The sequence below is a fragment of the Littorina saxatilis genome, unplaced genomic scaffold, assembly GCF_037325665.1.
Source record: "Littorina saxatilis isolate snail1 unplaced genomic scaffold, US_GU_Lsax_2.0 scaffold_1107, whole genome shotgun sequence".
NCBI lineage: Eukaryota > Metazoa > Mollusca > Gastropoda > Littorinimorpha > Littorinidae > Littorina > Littorina saxatilis.
Window position 1 is genome coordinate 1,013 of NW_027125960.1, and position 19,928 is coordinate 20,940.

Consider the following 19,928-nt stretch of genomic DNA (forward strand, 5'->3'; position numbering starts at 1 on the left):
TTTATAACTAAACATAATTTTCATGCTCCTGACTCCAAAGATTTTAGTGTATTGCCTGTCTTCCAACCTTATAAATGCTTTGTTGAGCTAACATTATTCAAATGGAATAAAACTTTACAGAGTAGAATTGTCTACCCTACCAATGTGAACAAAGTTTTATTCTATTTGCGCGTTGTTAACAGCGATCACGGCGTAGGAAGTCTTTTTTTTCTCGGAAGATCATCTTAATCTCCGACATGTACGCTCACAGGGTGACATTCAGACAAGACAACACGCAAGGATAAGACACACGTATCATCGTTAATGGTTTAATTCAAGAAAAACAACCAGAAACATTCCTTCATTTCGTTTTAAGGCACGTCCTTGAAACATTAAATTAAAGGAATATGATAAAAATCATATGTGCCAAGGTCTGGAAAAACAGAGTTTTATTTCTATATGAATGTATATCGTTAAAAGTGACAACATGCAATTCCAATATATATAGAAAAAAAATAAACATTGACCGTTTTCTTAGAATTTGACACAATTGCAAAACAATCCATGAATTAATCTGATGGTGGAACTGTACATCACTTCTCGTATCCCACAGTTTAAACTTATATTTAAGCCAGATATTCAGGTTGCACCAGGACTTCATTATCAAATGCAAACAACATGAATCAGAAAAGATGTCAATAAGCTATTTTTTCGGCTGCCAAGAGGCAAATGCTAGGTGAAGGGATAGCTACAGCGTGAAAAATGCATTTGTCATGAATAGCCAAACTGATGCAGATTGAAAATTAACTTTTGACTTCCAGCATTGTGTTAACTTTTCATACTGACGAAGTCCTGCTTCTACAAGAATATTGGACTGACACAATTTGAACTGTGGGAAGTGAGAAGACATATATGGTGAAGTATTTATGTCATCCATCAATTATTTTATCTTTTCACTTCAATGTCTACTGTAGGATCGGGAAAATGAGACAATACATATGGGTGAGTGAACCCGGAATAACACCCAATATAATTATATTGTAACTAAAGACCTTTCTTTCTTTCTTTCTTTATTTGGTGTTTAACGTCGTTTTCAACCATTCAAGGTTATATCGCGACGGGGAAAGGGGGGAGATGGGATAGGGGAAAGATGGGATAGAGCCACTTGTTAATTGTTTCTTGTTCACAAAAGCACTAATCAAAAAATTGTTCCAGGGGCTTGCAACGTAGTACAATATATGACCTTACTGGGAGAATGCAAGTTTCCAGTACAAAGGACTTAACATTTCTTACATACTGCTTGACTAAAATCTTTACAAACATTGAGTATATTCTATACAAGAAACACTTAATAAGGGTAAAAGGAGAAACAGAACCCGTTAGTCGCCTCTTACGACATGCTGGGCACTACGACATGCTGGGCAGCATCGGGTAAATTCTTTCTCGTCCCAACCAATACGGGACTCCCCCTAACCCGCAGGGGGTAACCAAAGACCAACGCAAAATTGTTGCCCAAGGTCTAATTACACCATAATAAATTGTTGCTTGAGGTTGAAATATATATTGCAGCCTAAGACGGAATCTGAAGCACCTCGGTGAATGTATATTAATTTGGCCTTAACCCTCTTTCTACCGTGAGTTTCAGCTGATTTCAGGAGTTTTCAACATCACTTACAATACATTAAAAGTACCATTAAAATCTCTTTCTTTCTTTATTTGGTGTTTAACGCGACGTCGTTTTCAACCGTTCAAGGTTATATCGCGACGGAGTGAAGGGGGGTGATGGGATAGAGCCACTTGTCAATTGTTTCTTGTTCACAAAAGCACGAATCAAAAATTTGCTCCAGGGGCTTGCAACGCAGTACAATATATTACCTTACTGGGAGAATGCAAGTTTCCAGTACAAAGGACATTTCTTACATACTGCTTGACTAAAATCTTTATAAATATTGACTATATTCTATACAAGAAACACTTAATAAGGGTAAAAGGAGAAACAGAATCCGTTAGTCGCCTCTTACGACATGCTGGGGAGCATCGGGTAAATTCTTTCTCGTCCCAACCAATATGGGACTCCCCCTAACCCGCGGGGGGCATTAAAATCTCTCACACACGAGGTACTTATAAATATTAGCCACCATCACCACAACCATGGATTTGCCTCCAGAAACATATATATGTAGAGTCGTAGCATTCAAGTTCACACACATCATGGTTTTACCTCCAAAAACATATGCAAAGAAAACCGTTCAGACTCAATTTGACACAAACAATAATATAACAGTAAATGTATCTCTCTTTGGTTTAATTGTTCTATTTGTATGTTACAATAACTGAATGATATGTGTAGTGAATAGTACTCTTGCATTGCATGCAAACTTACATGAATTATACATGGATGAACAAAAAGAAAGTGAATTTGATAAAAACAAAAGCATTTACACAAGAAAAGATACATATAAAAAGGGATGTGGCAATGCTGATTTGGAAAGGAAAAAAACATGGCTCTTCATGTAGCACGAATATGTATGAACATGCATGTGCATGAATGCGAGCCAATATTAAAACTGAAAAGGGGCAGTATCTAAACTAGACACAGTATTGTAACGACTCACGAGCAGCATCCCCCTTTCCGTCTCCGAAAACAATTGCAATCATGGTTCTTGGTCAAAAAGAGTTGCAGACAAAAACATACTGTCTTCCAGTTACATACCGAGTATTTACAACGGTACACAAAAACAAAATGAAGTATATACAGTTCATGAAAACATAGTCTTGTTGACAACAAAACCATGGCCAATCTGAATGATGTTTGGGTCTATTTTAAATGTGCATATGAAATTTGTGAATCTGAGCGAAATAATTAAAACAAAAGTAAGTCAGAAGGATGAGACAGCTAACATCTACCAGAACTCAGGAGGTGATGCAAAAAGAAACCTGCATATTGCTTGCGGCAACGGCACACCTGAAGAGAACCTCAAGAGAGCCTTAAAATCATGACATCGCCACTGTTAGTAGTACTTAGAAACCACAATGAATCCTTTGTTATATATATGCTAGATGTTCAAATTAATGTTACCATACATTAAGAAGAGGTAGCAGAAAAATGTGAATTGTTGGCAATTGGTTTTGTCAAAAACCTTGGTCATGAACAGAAAAAAACACCCACATGGCAAATGCACCCTCAGGAATTAATAAAAGTGCTAAGTTTTATGTTGTTCAGCTTGGACTTAGGTAGTTTTCTGGTTTTGCGCTCTCTTTGTCACTTGGTCGCCTGCTCACAGTTATTTCTCCTTTTCCACATCTCAAGACCTGCAACACATAAAAAACCCACCTTGTTTTATAAGTATATATACCTTTACAAGTTGCTGCTATGAACCGTGCCGATAACCTTGGTCATATATGGGCTGAGGCGTAAGGCAACGTAGCACAGAGGCAAATGCAGAGGCAAAAGCAAACGCAGAGACAACGCTGCAACCAATCAGGGACCAGTATTTTGAAATTGACCAATCGTCTCACACTGCCGTTGTCACTGCCTTCCCGTTGTTGTCATTGCATTCCGGGTGTTGTCTCTTCCCTGCTCCTAGCCAATCAGATAAGCTCTTAGAGTCACAAACCGAAACAGACATCTCAGTTTGTTCTGTTTGTCTGCTTCTCAGTGTTGACTTTGATGTTGTCTTTTAATGCATCCAATACAGATTCTTTCGTAAACACAAGACAGGAGTCGTTCACATGTGAGTACATGCTCATCTCGGTCTTTTGTCTTTCAGCTGTTGTGCATGTAACACTGAATAATTTGCAAAAGCTCCGAAGCCAATTGAAGCAGACGCTCTTTTCATTACAGGAGTACGCAAACCAGTATAATGATAGCCACACCTGCGTTTTGCACACCAGAGGCCCTAACAGAGAGAGAGAGAGAGAGAGAGACTGAGAGACTGAGAGAGAGAGAGAGAGAGAGAGTGTGTGTTTGTGTGTGTGTGTGTGTGTGTGTGTGTGTGTGTGTGTGTGTGTAACTTTCCCACTGTCTTTCTGTTTGTGTTCGTCTTCGTGTGTGTCTGTGCAGTGTGTCTCTGCGTGTGCCGGAACGAGTGAGTGTGTGCCAGTGTGTGTGTGTGTGTTTGTGTCAGTGTGTGTATATGCCTGCGTGCATGAGTGTGTGTGTGTGTGTGTGTGTGTGTGTGTGTGTGTACGGGTGTGTACGTTGTATTCAACAAGGTACTGGATTATTCCGATGAAAAATGACTTACTATTTGTTTTTACTTCAGCAGAGCAAATGACATTTAAAGACACTAAAAAATAATTGTGCAAAGGGGGCCCAAGGCCGGACCAACGCAAAAATTATGTATCCTCAGAGAGCTGACTACATCTTTATGACAAATATCCCCAGGAAGCTCAGCATGTACAAAGAGAGGAAGAAAGCTGATGTAATTCTTTTTAATGAACCTCGGCAAAAATAGCAAAATGAAGCGCAAGTTAATATGCTAACACAGCTCTACATAGAGAGTAGGATAAAGCGCGTTTAAATATGCTAACACAGCTCTACATAGAGAGTAGGATAAAGCGCATGTTAATATGCGAACACAGCTCTCCATAAAGACAGGCATGGGAATTGAAAAAAGTAAAAAAGGCTGAACATTTTCAAGTAATAGCAGAGTCGACGACGCGAAGCGCCTAGCCTTAATAGGGGGGGGGGGGGGGGGGGGGGTGCATGCCCCCGGACCCCGCCTTACTAGGGGGGTCCGGGGGCAACCCAAATGGTGCAATTTGGTATCACCTGAGCTCCAAGTTTGCCATTAAACTAAGAGTTTAGAACCATGTTTGCCTCCCCCATTTTATTTTTCGGCGGACACTCTCCCTTTTTCGGCGTTACAAAAAAAAAAAAGGTCGGCGGAAATGTGCCTTTCGGTGGACAATTCCCATGCCTGATAGAGAGTAGGATAAAGCGCGTGTAAATATGCGAAAACAGCTCTACGTACATAGAGAGTAGGATGAAGTGCGTGTAAATATCCTAACAAAATTAAAGCCCTGCATAGAGACCAGAATAAAAAGCCTGTGTAAATATCATAAACAGCTCTGCAAAAAAAGTAGGATAAAGTGCTGGTAGATATGCTAACACAGCTGAGAGTAGGATAGAGCGCACGTAGATATGCTAACACAGCTCTGCATAGAGAGCACAATGAAGCATGTGTAAATATGCTAACACAGCTTTGCATATAAAGTAGGATGAAGCGCGTGTAAATATGCTAACTTAGCTCGGCATAGAAATCGAAAAAAGATATCTCCATGCGCATTCTACAGCCTATTGTACAGAACTTCAGAGGAAAGATATCTGCATGCGCCTTGTACCGCCTACTGAACAGAACTGTGAGATATTTGCATGCGCCTTGTACTGCCTATTAAACCCAACTGAGAAAAGATATATATGTATGGATGCACCTTGTACCGCCTACTGTACATAACTGACTAAAGATATCTGCATGAACCCTGTACTGCCTACTGTACAGAACTGAGAGAGGATATCTGCATATGTACTTTGTATCGCCAACTGTAACGAACTGAGAGAAAATATCTGCATGCACCTTGTACTGCCTACTGAACAGAACTGATGGAGGATATCTGCATGTGCCTTGTACTGCCTACTGTACAGAACTGAGAAAAAATATCTGCATGCTCATTGTACCGCCTACTCTATATAACTGGTAGAGGATATCTGCATGCACCTGGCACTGCCTACTTAACGGAACTGAGAGGGGATATCTGCATGCGCCTTGCACGTCCTACTGTCAGATCTGCATGAGCCTTGTACAGTGGGTGGCACAACGCGTATGCAGATATCCACTCTCAGTTCTGTAAAAGATCTGCATGAGCCTTGTACAGTGGGTGGCACAACGCGTATGCAGATATCCACTCTCAGTTCTGTAGAGAAGGCGGTCAAAGGCGCATGCAGATATCCTCTCTCAATTCTGTACAGTAGGTAGTACAAGGTGTATGCAGATATCCTCTCTAAGTTCTGTACAGAAGGTGGTGAAAGGCGCATGCAGATATTATTTCTAAGTTCTCAATTCAGTAGGCAGTTTAAGGTGCATGCAGATATTCTCTCTCAGTCCTGTACAGTAGGCAGTACAAGGCGCATGCATATATCTTTTCTCAGCTTGTTCTCTACAGTAGGCGGTACATGCACATATCCTCTCCCAGTTCTTTACAGTACAAGGCGCATTCAGATATATATATATCCTCTCTCAGTCATGTAATGTTGGGGGTACATGGTGCATGCAGATATTTTTTTTAGAGCAGTCGTGTTAGCATCAGGGGTGGGACTCTCTTGTGATGAAAAAAGAGGAAATCTCTTTATTCTAGGGGGGTTCGGGGGCATGCTTCCGCGATTTTTGTTTAAATGGTACATTAAAATTTGTGCAATCTGGTGCATTTTGAGACTAAAATTCAACTCGTTTGGATCAGGTATAAAAGGCATTCTCCTCGCGCGCGCCCCCCCCCCCTCCCCCCCCCCCCCCCCAAACAAAAAAAATCCCAACCAAACATAAAAAAACACTTTCACACAACAATAGTAACACTGTAAATGTAATGGTGCATATTTCCGTAATGCACCATGTATCCATAATCCAATACTGGCATTAGTATGACTGTCCCAAGATAGGCCAAATGGTTCTAAGAGGACGTTAAAACTAATTATCATCATCATCATTAGTATGAGCCAAGTGACGCCCCAATGCATTAAAGCTCAACATGACAAGTTATCAGGGGTTTTCAGACGGCACAATTTAACTCTCAAGCCTCCAGTGTTCTGCTCCATCTTCAATTCTCTCCATATCATTCAGTCAACAAGTTATAGATATTGTGATGAAATTGGACGCGGAAAAATAGATAACTCCAGCGGACTTCGTAAGTTGTGTCAATTAAGTCCCACCCCTGTAGCATATTTACACGCGCTTTATCCTACTTTCTATGTAGAGCTGTGTTACCATATCAACATGCACTTTATCCTACTCTCTATGTAGAGCTGTGTTAGCATATATCAACATGCGCTTTATCCTACTCTCTATGTAGAGCTGTGTTGGCATATCAACATGCGCTTTATCCTACTCTCTATGTAGAGCTGTGTTGGCATATCAACATGCGCTTCATCCTACTCTCTATGTAGAGCTGTGTTGGCATATCAACATGCGCTTCATCCTAGTCTCTATGTAGAGCTGCCTGTTAGCACATCAACATGTGCTTTATCCTATGAAAAGTTGTGTTAGGGTATTTACACTCGCTTAACTCCGCTCTCTGTGCAGAGCTGTGTTACTGTTAGCATATTAACTTGCGCTTCATTCTGCTCTTTATGCCGAGCTTCATTAAGAAATTTACATCAGCTTTCTTCCTCTCTTTGTACATGCTGAGCTTCCTGGGGATATTTGTCAGAAAGATGTAGTCAGCTCTCTGAGGATATGTACATAATGTTTGCGTTGGTCCATGGACCCCCTTTGCACCATCATTTTTAGGGTCTTGAAATGTAATTTGCCAGTATCCCTGCTGAGTAAACACATGAATAGGAGTCTTTTTTCATCGGAATAATCCAGTACCTTGTTGAATACAACGTACAAACACATATACACACACTTACAAAACACACACTCACTCACATTCAGGCACACGTACAGACACACTGCACAGACACACACGAAGACGAACACAAACAGACAAACAGAAAGACAGTGGAAAAGTTACACACACACACAGACACACACGCGTGCACACACACACACACACACAATGCCACTCTGGGCCTCTGGTGTGCAAAACGCACATGTGGCTATCATTATACTGGTTTGCGTACTCCTGGGATGAAAAGAGCGTCTGCTTCATGCAATTGGCTTCGGAGTTTTTGCAAATTGTTCAGTACGTGTTACATGCACAACAGCTGAAAGACAAAAGGCCGAGATGAACATGTGTGAACGACTCCTGTCTTGTGTTGTGTTGTTGTGTTTACAAAAGAATCTGTATTGGATGCATTAAAAGACCGCATCAAAGTCAACACTGAGAAGCAGACAAACAGAACAAACTGAGATGGCTGTTCCGGTTTGTGACTCATGTAAGAGCTAATCTAATTGGCTAGGAGCAGAGCAGAGACAACGCCCGGAATGCAGTGACAACAAACAGAAGGCAGTGACAATTGTCAATTTCAAAGTACTGGTCCCTGATTGGTTGCAGCGTTACCTCTGCCGTTGTCTCTGCGTTTGCCACTGCATTTGTCTCTGTGCTACATTCAGCTTGCCTTAGAGGCGCCCGCCTCCGAAGTAAATTGCACGGAGTTTGAATCCCGGCCGGGTCAGACCAATGACTTTAAAAGTGGAATTTAACCACCAAATCTGGTCTCAAAAGTTCATGTTTACTCTTGAAGCATATTCCTGCATGTGACCACCCTCTTTATGTGACCGCCATTTTTCCAGATTTAGGGAAGATCCAAGGTATTTTTAAATGCGGGACTCTTCAGTCCGCAGCTATACAACTCACTGGATTTTCGGACCGCACTTACTCGCAGCTACCGTGTCAGCAGTTACCTGAAATGTTTCTACTTACATTTTACACATTCGGACTCAACATATATGTACAATTACTTTGAAAATGAAATTATGAATACACAACAGGGACTTCTTACTTCAGTGTTGTGTAGGTGATTCCCTTCATTTTGAAGAAGCCCAAAAATCTCTTCCTCTCCTTCGATCCACAAGGCAGGGCGGTGACAGCTTGTACTCTTGCTTCTTCACGGTGAACCGATAGAAGGTGTGAAGACATTATTGAAGTGTATTTTCCTTTGCAGAACAAACAGTAGTCTGGTTTTTGGTAGTTCCTCTTCCCGTCAATCGTAGGATCACCGGCTACTGTCACTGCACAGATAAATAAACTGATTTAATCAGCAAGAAAGTTAATAAGCCCGCAGTGTCAACTCTTAGGCCCAATATTAGTCAGGAGCATGAAAATTATGTTTAGTTATTAAATGGCTAATGTATGATTTGGCGTATTAATACTGACGTTTACCCTCTTCAACTAGGAATAATCGGCCTTGAGTGCCCCTTGAATTGTGCCCCTAATTGTACACTTCTGAGCACAGAGTGTGGCGACCTTCTACAACACGCACACCATTTAGTTGAGACAGACACACACACACAGATAAAGTCTGCTGGACCTCATGTTCTGTAAAACATGGAGGGATAATATTGTTTAATTTAGCTCATACACCAACGACAAATGAGAATTAACCCCATAACAGGCAATATTTATTCTAATCTATACATGTCTTTTTCGGGGCATATATCTTTTTAGGGCATATAATATACCCACAAAAGGTAATATTTCGGATTTGTATATATTTATATGCCCCATAACACATAGGTACAAGGAAAATCCCACAACAGGCCTTATTTCTATACCTATGTGAAGAGATACACAATGACAACACATCATCACTCTCTCCCCTCAGGTACACTACAGACTCATATTCAACTTTACACACTGATACAACACATCCTCACTCTCTCCCATAAGGCCTTCAGTAGGCCTACAGACTCAGATATTCAACTAGAAAGAGCTTGGTGGATTGTGTAATCAAGAATACGTACTATACAGTTTTCATCATAGCAAGAAGATGGGAATTATTTAAAATAGTGGGACGTGATACGCTACCACTCAGTATATGCCACATTAACTTACTCACTCCCTGCTGCTAAAGCTTTGGGAAGATGCCTAGCTCGGACAAAGTGAATAAAAATCCAAACTTTTCCAGGCCAGCATCTTTTCTGTGCTCGGTTGACAATCTTGCATCATGATGATATGCTACCAATGCATCTTGGCTGTCGTAAGCCTAGCCTAGTGATGTTACAGGGTGCAAAGAAAAAGGATTGCCGAGACAAATAGATCCAGGACCCAGGATTATGTTGCACATTACTTCTATTGGTCTCGACTAAAATCTGAGTCGGCGCCTCATTCTCCTTTTCGGATTCAAGAGAGAGCGGCGCAGATGTCGACAGCACCAAGATGGACCTCAGTGGCCCCGACTACAACCTTGGGGTTCTACAACAGCAACAGCTTCATCGACAAGCAGCAAATCAGCTACTTCAAGATATCAACAAGATACCAAGATCTCAAGACGTCAAGACGTCAAAAGGCCAAGATCTCAAGACTTAAGATTTCGAGACATCTAACATCCTCCAACTACAACATCGCTACACTACTACTGCGTGTGGACGGGGCGGGAGGAAGTCGTTTATCGGCATTTCTCATCCCGGTCACACCCCCCCCCCCCCCCCCCCCTCCCTTCATCCGGACAAGCGGAAGTAGTGGAACTATACAGACAGGGACCTTCAACGAATGAATTAACAACAAGCTTCTACTAAGAATAACCACTATGACAGAAATCGACACCGGCTACTCTACATCATCAGCAAGTGCTTTACAAGATCCCGAAATGGACACCCAAGAAGAAGAGGAGCGGGTGGGAGAGAAGGAGGAGGGAAGACGACCACATGACTACCAAATGGGTCCCCATGGTCTACGCCGAGAGGGACGATAACATCAATGCAACAACAAAAGTTGTGCCTAAATGCCAGGGTTGCCTTTGGGAAGGAAGAAGATGCATTGTCAAGTATCAGATGGTGATTTAAGTCTTCTGTAAAATTGAAAATAATCAAAATTTACACACCCTATTCATTTTAGGAACTTTTAAAACCACCACATGGCTCCATCCTATTCAGCAAGCCTTGGGGCACCTCTCAAGAGATAGATATATTCTACAGGACTCAAAATTGAGTCCGCAGCTATACAACTCACTGGATTTTCGGACCGCACTTACTCGCAGCTACCGTGTCAGCGGTTACCTGAAATGTTTCCACTTACATTTTACACATTCGGACTCAACATTTATATATGTACAATTACTTTGAACATGAAATTATGAATACACAACAGGGACTTCTTACTTCAGTGTTGTGTAGGTGATTCCCTTCATTTTGAAAAAGCGCCAAAATCTCTTCCTCTCCTTCGATCCACAAGGCAGGGCGGTGACAGCTTGTACTCTTGCTTCTTCACAGTGAACCGATAGAAGGTGTGAAGACATTATTGAAGTGTATTTCCCTTTGCAGAACAAACAGTAGTCTGGTTTTTGGTAGTTCCTCTTCCCGTCAATCGTAGGATCACCGGCTACTGTCACTGCACAGATAAATAAACTGATTTAATCAGCAGAAAGTTAATAAGCCCGCAGTGTCAACTCTTAGGCCCAATATTAGTCAGGAGCATGAAAATTATTGTAGAGGTTCGGAAAAGAAGGGAATGTTCTGTTGTTCTTTTGTTTCTCTTCTCTTGATGTGTTACGGACTCATTCTGGACTCACTCTCTCAAGCACAACAGATGACATTGTGACAACAACAGCAGTAATACTGGCATGACGAACTTTATTTCTCTGTCTCTATATTATCTTCCCTCCTCCTCTCGCCAACCCGACAGAAGCCGGTGGCTACAAGCCACAACATACAATACAAACTACATCTCCTCAGTCAGTGGAGCCGAACAATGAACTGCCTCACTGAATGACTCTCTCCCTGACTCCTCTTTAAATCCTCCCCTTATGCTGGTACCGGAGGCTATTTATACTGCTCGCGCGGACTGCACTGCAAGCGGCTCACAGCAATTTCCAAAAGGGCCGTCTGGCACTGCCTGATAGCCAAATTTGTGTTTGTTTATAAACTTTGACAGCTAATAACTTTACAAAGAACGCACACATTATAAATCGGTTTGTTGCTATAAAACCAGCGTGAAAAATACTTTTAAACCATGTTATAACATATAACTTTAGAAGTCCAGACCAAAAGATAATTATGATTAATTACTCAGAATGAATGACCGATTAACGATCAAAACCCAGCAAAATAAAGATTGCTCAACTCGATCACTTCCTGCACCAAATACAATTCACTCCATTACAAGATGAACTCCTGAACTTTCCATACATGTGTCATACTTGTGGTAAAATGGAACTTATGACGAGTTATGTGACGTTAAACTTGATAAAGAAACACAGATACTAAAATGACGCGTGTGACGTCACGCGGCGAGACACCGGTCGAACTGAGAGGAAAACTTTGATTTACTCGATCCAAACAGTTATTAATGCACTTTAACTCAAAAAGTATCTTAAGGGAATAAGAAATGAAGTGCACTAAGTTAGATTTATGGAAAAGTTACAATTATGGAGATAATAGGGAAATTCCAGACGTCACCTACTTGGCGCTAAAACTCACATAGCGTCGGAGGCTTGGGTCGGAGCTGATCGAACGTTACAGCAATTTAAGGAACAACATAGCCTTAAAAAGTACTTAAGCACGAACATACAGCAACAAAATATCTATATCCATTCATTATTAACATCTAAAAGTAAGATATAGCCTTAGATTGCATAAAATAGCACGTGCACTCAATAAGTCTAAAAATAGATTTTATGTGGGACAAACATGGCCACCGCTCGAATGTAAACAAGCCGTTCGTGTCGTCTGCTAAGGCGCAGAAAGTTTGTTAAATTAAGGCACTTGCTGTAAGGCAAAAGTTTGTTAGACATACCAGTACTCTTTGTTAACAGATAAAGAATAGACACCAAACACAAACTGATCGGCAACAAAGACTAAACTGGACAATGACAACAGCTTACTCTATAATTAGTGACTGGTCACCCTGTCACACATACCCCCTACTTTTGTATGTGACACGTCCTCGTGTCACGACCACGAACAACAGCGATAAAATTAAAAGAAATGCATTTCAATGCTACACCACGGCACGCTAAAATCAGACAATGAACAACTCACTCACTCCACTCACAATACAGTAACAATGTGCAAATACATGAATTCTCTCAATGCTTAGAATCATTCCACAAAATCAAGATGCTAAAGAAATGGCATAAACAAAACAAAAACCGACATGAGAGAACTGGTGCCCAATACTATGCAACTAGATCCCTACCAATCGCCATAGCAACACCTTCCCCGTACTCTTCATGCAAAACAAGCAGACACTATGCTGACGTGATGTCAACTAAGATATGTACTTAGCGCTCTTGACGAAACATCTAAGCATCAAAGTATAACACAGTGAATCAAGTATACCCAGCCACTCTTACAACATCATAAAATCTTCAAAGTCATCATACACCACTTTAAGTATTCACTCTCAACCACATTGTCACCAAAAGGAAGCTGAACAAAGTTAGATACACACCACAACACAATACACTTACAACAGACAGCTGACTCCACATGACATAATTCTCTCTTTCATATTCCACAATGTACATGACACAATACTTTGAAACCTTACATTACAAACGATCAAAAACCAAGCCCTACTGATAGGTTACAAGGCTAGATCAACCAGCATTACATTTGCAGGAGTGAAAAAAACAAAACAAATACAACCCACGATACATCTTGCGAAAAATCATTATACCAGACCTTATGGGAAGGTTTTAACTAGTACTGACTCGCTGCATCCACCTTGGCATTCCCATCAGACTAGTCTCAATACTGTCTGCCTGTGCCCAACCCTCAACCACAAATGTAAACAACTCATCCCACGAATCAAAGCATCATACATCATACACTGCAAGCTATGAACAAAAAAATATCAATCGTGCTTAGAAATCAACATGTTTAACAATGTCAAAATGAACGCATTTCACGTAAATAAAATAGAAATACATAGATAACAAACATAAAACGATGCCTCGCAGTGTCACTTCAAGACGCGCTCAACCGTTACTTACGTCACTCGACTCACTGTCCGATAATGCACACCTCAGCAGAACATGATGAATAACACAGCGTCAAATCGGGGAATACACTGCTCACTTGTTTGATGGACTAATATTAATTCACAACAAGGTCGGCCGAGATCCTTACAGTTCCTTGAATAAAAGTCCGGTTACAGTGAGTTAATGCAAATCCACTAGTCTTTTCAAGACTTCCACGTACCGTTCATCGCGATTCCAATTCGAGAATTCACTCTGGGGATGAACACCAACACAGCACTACACACCAATGGTGAAATTACACACACCATGCATCGGATGACACATGACAGCGGGAAACGGGAACAGCATACCACAGGCATCGTAGGAAAGGACAGGAACACAGCTACCAGGACAGGAACGAAGATTACAGCATCACAGGAACGTAGTTTACAGGACATCAACGCAGGAACGTACAGGACATCACAGGACAGGACATGCCGATCGTCGAAGACAACATGGAGTACACAACTCCTGGCAGGAAAGGTCCGCCATCACCAGTACTGAAGAATGAAGTTGTCACAATGCATCACTTCTTCCGAGTCCAGGAACTTCTGAGTCCGTTTTAGTACACATCCTGTCCGGCGACGCCATTTTGTAGAGGTTCGGAAAAGAAGGAATGTTCTGTTGTTCTTTTGTTTCTCTTCTCTTGATGTGTTACGGACTCATTCTGGACTCACTCTCTCAAGCACAACAGATGACATTGTGACAACAACAGCAGTAATACTGGCATGACGAACTTTATTTCTCTGTCTCTATATTATCTTCCCTCCTCCTCTCGCCAACCCGACAGAAGCCGGTGGCTACAAGCCACAACATACAATACAAACTACATCTCCTCAGTCAGTGGAGCCGAACAATGAACTGCTTCTGACTGAATGACTCTCTCCCTGACTCCTCTTTTTTATGCCGGTACCGGAGGCTATTTATACTGCTCGCGCGGACTGCACTGCAAGCGGCTCACAGCAATTTCTAAAAAGGCCGTCTGGCACTGCCTGATAGCCAAATTTGTGTTTGTTTATAAACTTTGACAGCTAATAACTTTACAAAGAACGCACACATTATAAATCGGTTTGTTGCTATAAAACCAGCGTGAAAAATACTTTTAAACCATGTTATAACATATAACTTTAGAAGTCCAGACCAAAAGATAATTATGATTAATTACTCAGAATGAATGACCGATTAACGATCAAAACCCAGCAAAATAAGGATTGCTAAACTCTATCACTTCCTGCATCAAATACAATTCACTCCATTACAAGATGAACTCCTGAACTTTCCATACATGTGTCATACTTGTGGTAAAATGGAACTTATGACGAGTTATGTGACGTTAAACTTGATAAAGAAACACAGATACTAAAATGACGCGTGTGACGTCACGCGGCGAGACACCGGTCGAACTGAGAGGAAAACTTTGATTTACTCGATCCAAACAGTTATTAATGCACTTTAACTCAAAAAGTATCTTAAGGGAATAAGAAATGAAGTGCACTAAGTTAGATTTATGGAAAAGTTACAATTATGGAGATAATAGGGAAATTCCAGACGTCACCTACTTGGCGCTAAAACTCACATAGCGTCGGAGGCTTGGGTCGGAGCTGATCGAACGTTACAGCAATTTAAGGAACAACATAGCCTTAAAAAGTACTTAAGCACGAACATACAGCAACAAAATATCTATATCCATTCATTATTAACATCTAAAAGTAAGATATAGCCTTAGATTGCATAAAATAGCACGTGCACTCAATAAGTCTAAAAATAGATTTTATGTGGGACAAACATGGCCACCGCTCGAATGTAAACAAGCCGTTCGTGTCGTCTGCTAAGGCGCAGAAAGTTTGTTAAATTAAGGCACTTGCTGTAAGGCAAAAGTTTGTTAGACATACCAGTACTCTTTGTTAACAGATAAAGAATAGACACCAAACACAAACTGATCGGCAACAAAGACTAAACTAGACAATGACAACAGCTTAACTCTATAATTAGAGACTGGTCACCCTGTCACATTATGTTTAGTTATAAATGGCTAATGTATGATTTGGCGTATTAATACTGACGTTTACTCTCTTCACTAGGAATAATCGGCCTTGAGTGCCTCTTGAATTGTGCCCCCAATTGTACACTTCTGAGCACAGAGTGAGGCGACCTCCGACAACACGCACACCATTTAGTTGAGACAGACACACACACAGGGATAAAGTCTGCTGAACCACATGTTCTGTAAAACATGGAGGGATAATATTGTTTAACTTAGCTCATACACCAATGACAAATGGGAATTAACCCCATAACAGGCAATATTTATTCTAATCTATATACATGTCTTTTTCGGGGCATATTACTTTTTAGGGCATATAATATACCCACAAAAGGTAATATTTCGGATTTGTATATATATTTATATGCCCCATAACACATAGGTACATGGAAAATCCCACAACAGGCCTTATTTCTATACCTATGTGAAGAGATACACAATGACAACACATCATCACTCTCTCCCCTCAGGTACACTACAGACTCATATTCAACTTTACACACTGATACAACACATCCTCACTCTCTCCCATAAGGCCTTCAGTAGGCCTACAGACTCAGATATTCAACTAGAAAGAGCTTGGTGGATTGTGTAATCAAGAATACGTACTATACAGTTTTCATCATAGCAAGAAGATGGGAATTATTTAAAATAGTGGGACATGATACGCTACCACTCAGTATATGCCACATTAACTTACTCACTCCCTGCTGCTAAAGCTTTGGGAAGATGCCTAGCTCGGACAAAGTGAATAAAAATCCAAACTTTTCCAGGCCAGCATCTTTTCTGTGCTCGGTTGACAATCTTGCATCATGATGATATGCTACCAATGCATCTTGGCTGTCGTAGGCCTAGCCTAGTGATGTTACAGGGTGCAAAGAAAAAGGATTGCCGAGACAAATAGATCCAGGACCCAGGATTATGTTGCACATTACTTCTATTGGTCTCGACTAAAATCTGAGTCGGAGCCTCATTCTCCTTTTCGGATTCAAGAGAGAGCGGCGCAGATGTCGACAGCACCAAGATGGACCTCAGTGGCCCCGACTACAACCTTGGGGTTCTACAACAGCAACAGCTTCATCGACAAGCAGCAAATCAGCTACTTCAAGATATCAACAAGATACCAAGATACCAAGATCTCAAGACGTCAAAAGGCCAAGATCTCAAGACTTAAGATTTCGAGACATCTAACATCCTCCAACTACAACATCGCTACACTACTACTGCGTGTGGACGGGGCGGGAGGAAGTCGTTTATCGGCATTTCTCATCCCGGTCACACCCCCCCCCCCCCCCCCCCCTTCATCCGGACAAGCGGAAGTAGTGGAACTATACAGACAGGGACCTTCAACGAATGAATTAACAACAAGCTTCTACTAAGAATAACCACTATGACAGAAATCGACACCGGCTACTCTACATCATCAGCAAGTGCTTTACAAGATCCCGAAATGGACACCCAAGAAGAAGAGGAGCGGGTGGGAGAGAAGGAGGAGGGAAGACGACCACATGACTACCAAATGGGTCCCCATGGTCTACGCCGAGAGGGACGATAACATCAATGCAACAACAAAAGTTGTGCCTAAATGCCAGGGTTGCCTTTGGGAAGGAAGAAGATGCATTGTCAAGTATCAGATGGTGATTTAAGTCTTCTGTAAAATTGAAAATAATCAAAATTTACACACCCTATTCATTTTAGGAACTTTTAAAACCACCACATGGCTCCATCCTATTCAGCAAGCCTTGGGGCACCTCTCAAGAGATAGATATATATTCTACAGGACTCAAAATTGAGTCCGCAGCTATACAACTCACTGGATTTTCGGACCGCACTTACTCGCAGCTACCGTGTCAGCGGTTACCCAGGCCTTGACATTAACTTTTCTGACAACTTGCCCTGTCGGGCAAGTACACATCAAAACTACTTGCCCCATTTTTTTTTTACTTGCCACAATAAACTAAATAGAGAATGAGATATAAAACAATAAAACGGAGTAACGCAAACAGTAACACACTGACTCTTTTGCTCAAAGATGTTTTGCAAGCATTTCTTTCTTTCAACAAGTGAAGGTATTTATTTATTATCATTGCTTAACGACTACGTTGGTCTTCTTGCTCTCTCTCCCTCTTCCCACCACCTTTGAACAGCAAGAGCTGAGTTGTAGCCATCAGGTTCTGGCCCTTCAATGCTCAAGTACATGAGCATGGACAGAGTCTCTGTGTTCAGGCTTGAACGCCAGTCACTCATAACACGTTTCATGCACGAGAAACCTCTCTCACAGCTAGCGGTGGACATGGGCAACGTTAAAATCATTACCTTGCAGAACATCAAGACACTTTTCGTCGTCGTATTTTACCCACGGGAATTCCGTAAGCCAAGATGAGAGGAATTTCCGGTCACGACAGGCCTCGAATGCCTTCTTCTGGGATTTTCGTTTCGAACCATCGTCTGTGTCATCTACACGGCGCTTTGAAGTTGTTAAAAAGGAAAACATCGACGACTGCGAAGCCATTTTGAACTGTGCTTCTCAGTTTTCAGATAGCTCTTCATTGATTGGCTCTTAGCCGTGACCTAAACCAATGAGAAGCCGCGTTAGATTAAATAAATGTCACCAAATCGGAAATTCCTGAATGGGGTGAATACATGAACGAAAGCATTTCCGGTTAGCAGAAGCGATCGATAACATTGGGGGAAACATTGGAAGAGTCTTGTTCTTCGGAAGTTTGGTCCTTTGTACGCCAAAGTATTTGAATACATTTTAATTTTCACTGACATATTGTCACTTGCCCCGTCGGGCAGCTGGTCATAAGGTTTACTTGCCCGACAGGTTCAAACGCTTGCCCCGGGCTGTCGGGCATTCGTTATTGTCGAGCCCTGTTACCTGAAATGTTTCCACTTACATTTTACACATTCGGACTCAACATTTATATATGTACAATTACTTTGAACATGAAATTATGAATACACAACAGGGACTTCTTACTTCAGTGTTGTGTAGGTGATTCCCTTCATTTTGAAAAAGCGCCAAAATCTCTTCCTCTCCTTCGATCCACAAGGCAGGGCGGTGACAGCTTGTACTCTTGCTTCTTCACAGTGAACCGATAGAAGGTGTGAAGACATTATTGAAGTGTATTTCCCTTTGCAGAACAAACAGTAGTCTGGTTTTTGGTAGTTCCTCTTCCCGTCAATCGTAGGATCACCGGCTACTGTCACTGCACAGATAAATAAACTGATTTAATCAGCAGAAAGTTAATAAGCCCGCAGTGTCAACTCTTAGGCCCAATATTAGTCAGGAGCATGAAAATTATGTTTAGTTATAAATGGCTAATGTATGATTTGGCGTATTAATACTGACGTTTACTCTCTTCAACTAGGAATAATCGGCCTTGAGTGCCTCTTGAATTGTGCCCCCAATTGTACACTTCTGAGCACAGAGTGTGGCGACCTCCGACAACACGCACACCATTTAGTTGAGACAGACACACACACAGGGATAAAGTCTGCTGAACCACATGTTCTGTAAAACATGGAGGGATAATATTGTTTAACTTAGCTCATACACCAATGACAAATGGGAATTAACCCCATAACAGGCAATATTTATTCTAATCTATATACATGTCTTTTTCGGGGCATATTACTTTTTAGGGCATATAATATACCCACAAAAGGTAATATTTCGGATTTGTATATATATTTATATGCCCCATAACACATAGGTACATGGAAAATCCCACAACAGGCCTTATTTCTATACCTATGTGAAGAGATACACAATGACAACACATCATCACTCTCTCCCCTCAGGTACACTACAGACTCATATTCAACTTTAGGCCAAAAAAAAAAAATTGTCTGTTTAGGGTAACCCGACCGACCCTATCGATTTGGCGCCGACCCAAAAACTTTTTTTTGATTTCAAAAAAAAAAAAAAAAAAAAAGAGGTAAAAATGCTAAAAAGAGACATTTGGCGTTTCTTTCTCTCCCTTTCTCTCTGTTTTATTTATACGTTAGTTTTGAAACATGTATTCATCAAATATAAGAAGTGAATGTTCAGCCAACATAGCA

At 41.2% G+C, this 19,928-nt stretch overlaps 1 long non-coding RNA gene across 1 annotated transcript; it reads right to left on the minus strand.

The window, feature by feature from the left end:
- Nucleotides 1-294: 294 nt before the first annotated feature.
- LOC138954413 (uncharacterized) lies at nucleotides 295-19,359 on the minus strand. The gene is made up of 4 exons (XR_011451828.1): nucleotides 18,844-19,359; nucleotides 10,956-11,184; nucleotides 8,639-8,867; nucleotides 295-3,291 (listed from the first exon to the last, which is right to left on the minus strand). It is a non-coding gene; the product is annotated as an uncharacterized lncRNA (long non-coding RNA).
- Nucleotides 19,360-19,928: the final 569 nt, after the last annotated feature.